The sequence below is a fragment of the Salvia miltiorrhiza genome, chromosome 4 (genome assembly GCF_028751815.1).
Source record: "Salvia miltiorrhiza cultivar Shanhuang (shh) chromosome 4, IMPLAD_Smil_shh, whole genome shotgun sequence".
NCBI classification, from domain to species: Eukaryota; Viridiplantae; Streptophyta; class Magnoliopsida; order Lamiales; family Lamiaceae; genus Salvia; species Salvia miltiorrhiza.
The window spans coordinates 3590934-3600519 of NC_080390.1; the positions used below are offsets into that span (position 1 = coordinate 3590934).

The 9586-nt window shown below is 37.9% G+C and overlaps 1 long non-coding RNA gene across 1 annotated transcript; it reads left to right on the plus strand.

Moving 5' to 3' along the window:
• The first annotated feature begins 4045 nt into the window (after nucleotides 1-4045).
• LOC131022289 (uncharacterized) lies at nucleotides 4046-5168 on the plus strand. The gene is made up of 2 exons (XR_009101223.1): nucleotides 4046-4287; nucleotides 4892-5168. It is a non-coding gene; the product is annotated as an uncharacterized LOC131022289 (long non-coding RNA).
• The last annotated feature ends 4418 nt before the right edge of the window (nucleotides 5169-9586 follow it).

The following is a 9586-nucleotide window of genomic DNA, read 5'->3' on the forward strand; positions in this document are numbered from 1 at the left end:
TCTTGGGCCTCCTTGATTCTCTGACGAATCTGTCGCACGGTAGAAATCATTTCTTCTACTACTTCAGGTCCAAGTACCTTTCTCTCTCCTACCTCGTCCCAATAGAGCGGAGATCTACACTTCTTCCCATACAAGGCTTCATATGGAGCCATGTTAATAGTTGACTGGAAACTATTATTATAAGCAAACTCAATTAAGGGCAAAACTTGTTCCCATTGGGTTCCTTTGTCTAGCACAACAGTTCGGATCATATCTTCCAGAACTTGTATAGTCCTTTCAGATTGTCCGTCTGTTTGAGGATGAAAAGCTGTACTAAAGTTCAATTTAGTACCCAACTCCTTCTGCATGCTTATCCAAAACCGTGAGGTAAATTTGGAATCTCTATCGGAGGTGATCGTCATCGGTACTCCATGCAGTCGTACTATCTCTCGTACATAGATCTGAGCTAGCTTGTCAGATCCATAAGTAATCGAAATAGGTATAAAATGGGCACTCTTTGTCAATCTATCAACAATTACCCAAATGGCTGTGTTACCTCTTTTCGACTTTGGCAATCCAGTGACAAAGTCCATAGCTATGTGATCCCACTTCCACTCGGGAATCTCTAACGGGTGTAGTTTGCCATAGGGTCGTTGGTGTAGTGCTTTTACTTGTTGACATGCTAGACATCTTTCTACGAAAGCTGCTATTTCTCTCTTCATTCATTCCCACCAAAACCTAGTTTTCAGATCTTGGTACATCTTCGTGCTTCCTGGGTGTGCGGTGTAGGGAGTGCCGTGGGCTTCGCTCAAAATTTCATTCTTCAACTCATCTTTATCAGGCACACACAATCTTCTTTCGTATAAGATGGCATTGTCTGCCGCTTCTTGATATCCTTCCATTTTCTCAGTTCGTATCCTCACACGTAATTTCTCCATTTTCTCATCTTCTCGCTGCGCCGCGATAATTCTTAATCGCAAATCCGGTGCAATACTCAAAGTGGCCAATACGACCTCTGTCGTTTGTGGTGGTAATATAACTACTATTTTCATCCTCTCCAATTCTTTGATCAAGTCCTTTTCTTGGGTAAGGAGAAATCCTAATTCTACTTGATTACTTCTACTCAAAGCGTCAGCTACTACATTAGCTTTTCCAGGGTGATAATTGATTCTGCAATCATAATCTTTCACTAACTCGAGCCATCTTCTTTGTCGCATATTAAGATCCTTTTGCTCGAAGAAATATTTGAGACTCTTGTGATCAGTGTATATCTCGCACCGTACTCCATAAAGATGGTGTCTCCATATCTTTAATGCGTGTACCACTGCCGCTAATTCTAAATCATGCGTCGGGTAATTCATCTCGTGTGGTCTAAGTTGTCGTGATGCATAAGCTATCACTTTTCCGTCTTGCATAAGTACACACCCTAGACCATTCTTTGACGCATCTGTGTAGACAACGTACTCTTTATCTGCCCTTGGAACAGCTAGCACTGGGGCAGTGGTGAGTCTCTTCTTTTGTAATACCCGGGCTTTTGATGACGTGTTTAATTGCTTGAGTTTGAGTAATTAGGGTTTAGATCCCTTGTTTGATTTACTTTGTAAATAGATGAGGAGTTATATGAAGTTTTCTTGTTATTTTTTTTTAAGATGTTGAGATGTTCTTTCGATGATGTGAGAATGATGTGGGATTTTATATCCGTATTTGAGTTTGAGTATTTGAATAATTCGAGATAATTATTTGAATGAGAACGATGAACTCGGAAGTGAGATCTGAGTCCGTTAAGACGTTTTTGAAAATTTTGACTTTTTGGCGATGAATAGTAAAATACTGCTATTTCGTCTTTTTGTCGACTTTCAAAATCTTACGTGCACGTCGTCGAGAAATATTCTTAGTTTTTCGATACAAGTCCAATAATGAAAGTTTTTATTTTTGGACGATGAGTGAATAGTAAATCAGGATTTCTCGATAAACGAACCGAGCTCGTTTATCAGAATTTTGAGAACGAGCTTGCGTTTTCTATATTTATATAGAATTACGAGTGCAATGAAAGTGAGTAGAGGTTGAGAGGGCGAGTAACAAAGAGTATGTGTTGTTAGTTGTTAAAACGAGACGAGACGAGATATTTAACGACTAACGGGTTAATATCCTAAATATCTAACCTACCCTACCCCTAACCACCCCCAAACCTCCCAAAACCCCTTTCCCCTCACTAACTCACGCTATATCAGCCCACACCACACACACAACTCACATATTCACACACACAACACCTAAAACACACACTACACACGCCATTTTCCATTTAAGCTTGGACGGAGCTTTTGACCTCCGATTTGAGCACCGAGACGAGCGCCGATCATCTTTTCGATCACGTATCTAAGTAGGTAAGATCTTTACCTACGTTTTGATGGTTTTATTTTCGATTTTCGTCGACGTCGAAAAACGTCGATTCTCGACTTTATTTTGAAACGACGTCGGATCGTCGTGAAATTTTAGTATGTTGTTCTTGGGTAAATGTTGAGCATGTTTAATGAAGGGAGTAAGAACGGAACGAACCGTAGCTATGAAACCCATGAGGGCAGCCCCGTTTTTCACATATTAGCTTGTCTTTCGATTTTTGTTTGATCGTTTTGACTTGATATTTGTGCTTAGGGGTATGCTAAGATCGATATATATTAAATTCGTATTTTTCCAAGCACGAAAATTGTATAAATTTTTAGAGTATGATTATTTAAATTCGTGAAGTTTGAGACGTTGCATAATGAATATTATTGCGTATATGTGTTCTACGATATCACATGAGCATGCTAATTGATTTACAATTTATGGATGATAATTGTTGAACGAAATTAAAACTGGAATTCTGTCAAAATTTTACAGCAGTTTCAAGCTTATGTTTCGATGAGTTTTCATTGCTTGATGGCTCTGAAATTTTAGTATGTTTATCTATGATATGTGTATTTCGTTGCTGCAAAATTTCATGTCTTTTGGATGATGTTTGCTATTTTAAAGATATTTTGAAAAATCCTTGACAGAATCTGTCAACTATTGGTAGACTTCACAAAAACGTTTATATCTATTAATCCATGAAGGATTTTGCATCACCGTTTTTTTTAAACGAAACTAGACTTCAATACTTTTCTAAAAACATAAGATTTCGATTTTTATGACCTCTGAAACAGAGCAGTTTATTATTTCAAAAATGCCCTGTTCTGCTGTCATATTTGTCCAACAGTAAAAGTGTATGAGTTTCATTGTTTATTTGGCAGATCATATGAACGTTTTCTCTTGTGAAAATTTAACCAAATCTTCAAGGATACCTTTAGTTTTGGATGATTAAATTTGATGGAATTTTATTAAGGTTTGCCTTGGTTTCTAATGGCCTAAACAAAATTGGCAGAAAATGTCAATCTTTGACAGCCTGCACTAAAAGAGCAATATCTCCAAAAAACCTTTAACCTTTTTGGTTAACTACCATTTTTAGAGTGAACTACACTTCATGAAGTTTTTGAGATCAATTGGTATGAGAGTTTATGATGATTGAGTTGGTTGTTATGAATTTTTAAAGATGACACAAAAACAGCAAAACTTTCTAGAAAACAACTTGATTATATTTATTTTGATGGATGATACGATATGACTAAATGGTGTGAGTTGTGAGAGTTATGATTAACGCACATAAATGTTGGTATCTGACACTCGAACAATTGGTGTCGAGTATAAATGATAGTTTACTGATAAAGAGTTTTGATGATTTTGAATTGTTTGGTTTGCGTTGAAAAGATGTCAAGATGTTAAGTTTTGAGTCGAGAGACGAGTTCACGTAGTGAGATTCACGCGTTGAAATCTCGTGGTTGACATTATATATGAATAGGTCATGTCGAAATTTTTAGTGAAATTAGGATTTGAGCATAGTCAATTCTTGTTGAACCGTGACTCAAATACATGCCTAATGGAAAGTTTAACTTTCTAATCGGTTAATTAGACGAGATGAGAGCGAATATATCTGCTAAGAAAGTGGACTTTTCGATGTGTTAAATATTTCTTTTAATTGAAGCGCTGCTAATTATAACATAAGGATGTTATAATTAATGAGTAATGACGAGAGATAATAATTGTTATATTGATTAACAATCAAGAGAGATGAACATTAGAGATACTAATGTTTCATAAAAGAGATTAGATTATTAATCGAGGTTTCTTTTATAACTTCTCACCAATTCTTCATAACGATGAAGGTCCTTTTGGGAAGTAACGACTTGAGGGAGAGAGTGACGTTACTCATTGATACAGAGACACAACGAGGTGGGCATTACTTTTACTATACGTATATAGAGATCCCCTGCGTGTCGTAGGCCTCTTATACGAATGAATGCATGAGATGATCTAACTGTTAATTTCAGTTTCATATATATATCAAATGAGTTTAAATGTTACGTTCAAGCAAGTTATTTCATGACAAAATCTTTGAGTTAAAGTTATTTCAACTATTGTCTTGCCATAAAATGTTTCAATTTTAGTATGATATCTATCTGCTTTGGCTTTGCCAATGATGCAATCGAATTCGGGTCTTGAGCAGTTGATAGCTATCCTGCCAGGGCTAGTGTACACCAGTGACCGTGAGTCATCTAGCAGGTTGGCCGGTCAAGTGACCGTGAGAGGTGGCCACCTCTCCGGCACACAGTTTCAGATATGATAGATTACAAAAGAACTTAGTCTGATCAGACGAACTTTAAGAATCACAAATGAACTTAGTAAGCTTGGGCCTTTTTAGCGAAAAACTCCCTTGCTGTACTGTTTATGATGGCATGACAATTTACAGTTTTGAAGCATGTATTTTTATACCTAGGCATACGTGCCCACTGAGTGCTTTTGTACTCAGCCCTGCATATGTTTTCTAAATGTGCAGGTTGAGCTGATGTGATGATGGTGCTGCAATGAGCGGAGTCTCCAGGGTTGTTAATAAATAGTTAACCTGTCTAGAATATGTCTTCATACATATGTCTAGCTACTTTCCGCTGCAAGATGTTGTTGATGTTATAGTATGTTATGTCATACTTTGAGTCTTAAGAGAATGGTTGCATATGATGTATAACTTGATTAATGATATTAATTAACTTTTATGCAGTCTTTCATAGACTGTTTTCAATTGAGTATTAATGAATAAAAATGACGAGTTTTATTAAGATGAGTAAGTTTTACGGCTATAAATGACGCCCCTTTTCTTCCCCTTCTTCTTTAACCCCATCCCTAGTCGTGGATCACTCGGCCTAACTATCCCTAGTTAGGGTGGGCTGTGACAGAGTGGTATCAGAGCGAAGGAAAGCTCTGAATTAGAAGTCTTGAGTTTAGTCTAGAATGAGTCACTAGACTAATAGTTATTAACAACCGTGAGCTCAGCGCACCATCACACCAGGCTCAACGAGGTATGTAAAATTTCAAAGTTTGTTTGACGTTAAATTTTGAAGAGCATGTTGTTGAGGTTATATGATGAGTTATGATGTTATACTTTGAAGATGCATAGTTTGAGTTTGAGGATTACAACATGATTAATAATGAGTTATTATGTTGTAAGAGCATATGTTGACGTTACATGATGAATCATGAGAGCGTTTATATCATATGATGTTATATGATTGAGGATGCATAATTATGAGTTATGATGTGATGTATTTGAGATGTTTTGTGATGAGAATTGTTTGAGCAGTTGTGATAAGTCACAATGATTTAGATGAAGGAATCTAATGTCATTGTTAAGAGAGATTTTCTACTAAGTAGAAGGATGAAATGAGAACTTAGAGCTAAAGCTTGAGAGAATTAGCAATTGCTTTAAGTACTTGTTTGTATGAGTTATGAGTTTGAGTTATGAGCTTGAGTATAATAGCATGATTAATGATGAGTTATTAACATGCTGCAATGAGATATTGTACGATATGTTTGAGATGTTTTATGACGCGAGTTTTGCTCACGCAACCTTAATGGTACTTGAGGAGGTATCATGAGCCATAGTCTTTGGAGATGGCTTTGAGAGAGAATTGTTGAGTTGTCTTACTGAGTCACGATGATTTAGATTGAGGGATCTAATATCATTGTTTAGAGAGATTCCCTACTAAGTAAAGACGGGACGAGATGAGAATTTAGATGTTTTGAGCTTGAGTTTTAAGATAACAGTACTACTTAATAGGAGTTTTGCTAAGTTATGTTTTGTTTATTTCTGTTGCTGGAGCCAAGTAGAGTTAGTTCCTAGAGTCACCTTTAAGTTCTCCTTATAGGTTGGCCAGGACTGTTGGCACTGCACGAAAGTGGACTGTTGTGAGATCGAACTCAGGAAAGATCGGATACGAGGACGAGGCGTACAGTATGTGGTACAGAGATACCCTAGCAGATTTTCAAACACATGTTCATAGACTATGAAAGGATGAAAGCCTTATGGTTGTTACTAGACTGGATGGCATCGTGCACCTAGTCCCCGTGCTACCAATCGAGTGGTAGGATTGAGCAAGGAAGAAAGCCACTCAATATGATGGGACATGTCGTCTTGAGCATTGGACCCACAGGAGATGGGATTTGTTACAGATACCCAGATTTTCTATGCGGATCTACTGACCGGATGCTTGTTTTCTACCAGGGACTCTAGAAGAGTGTAGTAGATATCGAGTCGATCCTTGAGTATCAGTTACCAAAGATGATAAAATGATAAACGATAATGAGGATGAGAAGTAGCCGAGGAGGGCTAGAGTTGATGAGGATGAGAAGAGAAGTCGATGTAGGCTAGAGCTAAGGATGATCTTGAGAGTATGCGCGGTACACCCTCGTTTTTGATTAGTTGCAATTACATTGCGATGTATATAACTTACTTAGGAGATACTGGTACTTGAGATTTTGACATGATGATAGATAAGCATGCGAATTTAGTACCCTACTGATGTTAAATAGATGGATGTTCCTAGTGTGCTAAAGTAGCAACTAGATGAGTTAACTGGTAGCAATTACCGTAGGAGGTCCAGACCGAGACATAGTACTATTAATGGTGTCGATTTAGAAGGGACATTACGATAGATACTATGGTTTTTGTAGGGTTTAAATAACCCCTTTATGTAAGCCCTCTAAAAAGAGGCATTCTACTGATGGATATATTAGGTTGACCAGAGTGGTCTTTTTGTTAGCATTTCGTGAGTGCTTATTGCCTTACAGATGAATGTTAAGGTGACCGTGAGGGTTTCCTTAAAGTTGAGTTAGTAAATTGAACTTGAGTTTTGAGGATGCTTAGAGCGTTGGTCGAGTTGAGTTTTCCTTTTTGTGATTTCAAAAATGCCTCAAAGATGTCATCAAGAGTGTGATGTGAAGGATAGGCGGGATAATACTCCGCCACCACCACCGCAACATGAGAGGAGAGTCGAAAAATATTGAACTTTCGAAACAAGAGTCTAGAACATAGGACCCTGAGTTTAAGCTTTTAGCTTGCTGGTGTGAACTTAAGTTTTGTTAAATATAGTATGTTGAGGGTTTAGAAGACACAGAATTTCCAAGTTCGGGATAGTATATCTCGTGTGACTGGGGAGTGATTATGTTGGACCTGGCCAGTCCGCATGATCCAAATCTCAGTAGACGTGTTTTGGGTTTATAAACCCACGTGTTTCAACTTTCGGTTGAAAAGCCAGATGGGTTCTTACTCTAGGTCATTTTTGTTCGACCTGGTAGTTACTTCATTCTACCCTCTGGTCATTCATTTGAGTCTCTTGAACAATTTGTTTTGATGTCATTCTAGGGTTGAACCCTTACAACTTTTGAGTTATCCTAGTAGATTCTTTTGATGTATAAGACTAGTGAGAGGCACGTCAGAGGACTTTAACACCTGAGCAACTGGCAAACTACACTTGAGAACAATTGAAGACTACTCTTGAGAAGTATGTACAGAGGAGTACAGTAAGCAGCGAGAGGCTGATTATCGAAGTTTGATGCAACGAAAGAAATCGGTTGTAGAGTATAACCGAGAATTCTGTGAGCTATCACGATTTGCTCATCAGAAGATGGATACTGATGATGAGATGTCTGAGTTTTATGTGCCGGTTTAAGGCAGAACTTTAAGGTAGTATTGGGCAAGTTATTGGATGCATCAGTTAGAATCCTGTTTAATACAGGAGCCTCGCATTCTTTAAGTGTTTGAAGCATGTTACCTTCAAACTCGAACCAAAACGAGCTAGTCCCAAGTTGAGAGTAATCACTCCTGTAGGAAGAGCTACTACAGTTTCTCACATGATTTCTAAATTAGAGTTTGAGTTATGATCACTAAAGATAAAAACAAGAACCTTGCACTTAATGCCTATGTGGAACGTAGACATTATTCTAAGGATGGACTGGTTAGAAGAGAACTTTGCCCCGATTGATTGTAAGAAGAGACAGATAACTTTCCAACCACCTGGGAAGGAACAGACATGTTTTCACGGCATTGATAGAAAGAAGAGAGTTCCAATCGTTTCGGCACTTCAGGCGTCGAAATTGGTAAAGAAGAAAGGAGCACAAGCTTACCTAGTTTACTTGAATGATGAAGGAGAATCAAGTAAAAAAAAAAAAAAACTTTGAGGATGTAGCAGTGGTAAGGGAACATAGAGATGTATTTCCCGAGGTCTTACCAGGATTGCCACCAACAAGATAGTTGGAGTTCACTATCGACCTAGAACCTGGATCAGCACCAGTGTCGAAGGCACCCTATAGAATGGCGCCTAAGGAGCTACAAGAGCTGAGGATTCAGCTACAAGAATTGCTCGAGTTAGGTTTTATTAGACATAGTGTATCCCTGTGGGGAGCACCAGTCCTTTTTGTCAAAAAGAAGGATGGCACGTTGAGAATGTGCATAGATTATCGAGAGCTGAATAAATTGACACTCAAGAACAAATATCCTTTGCCGAGGATAGATGACTTGTTTGATCAATTACGAGGAGCGCATTTTTCTTGAAAGTTGACTTGAGATCATATTACCACCAGTTCAAATTTTGACAGAATGATATACCTAAGACAGCTTTTCAAATGAGGTATGAGCACTATGAGTTCATAGTTATGCCATTCGGTTTGACGAAGGCACCAGTAGTTTTCATGGATCACATGAATTGAGTTTTCATCAATAACTGGATAAATTTGTCCTAGTTTTCATAGATGATATTCTCATCTATTCGAAGAATGAGCAGGAGCTCCAAAACATTTGAAAACGATGTTGAAAACACTAAGAGTTGAGAAGCTTTTTGCCAAATTCACCAAGTGCGAGTTTTGGTTGAACAAAGTAACTTTACTAGGACATGTTATATCATCTGAAGGAATTAAAGTTGATCCCGTCAAGGTACAAGCTGTACATGAGTGGAGATCACCAACTACGCCTAACAAGATTCTCAACTTTTTAGGCTTAGCAGGATACTATCAGAGATTTATTGAAGGATTTTCCACGATAGCAAGACCGATGACACAATTACTTAGAAAATAAGCTAAATACAATTGGAAAGAGGAGTGTGAAAAGAGTTTTTAAGAGCTTAAAGGAAATTGACTACAGCACCAGTGCTGATAGTCCTAGAAATGGATAAAGAGTATACCATCTACGCAGATGCGTTAGAGA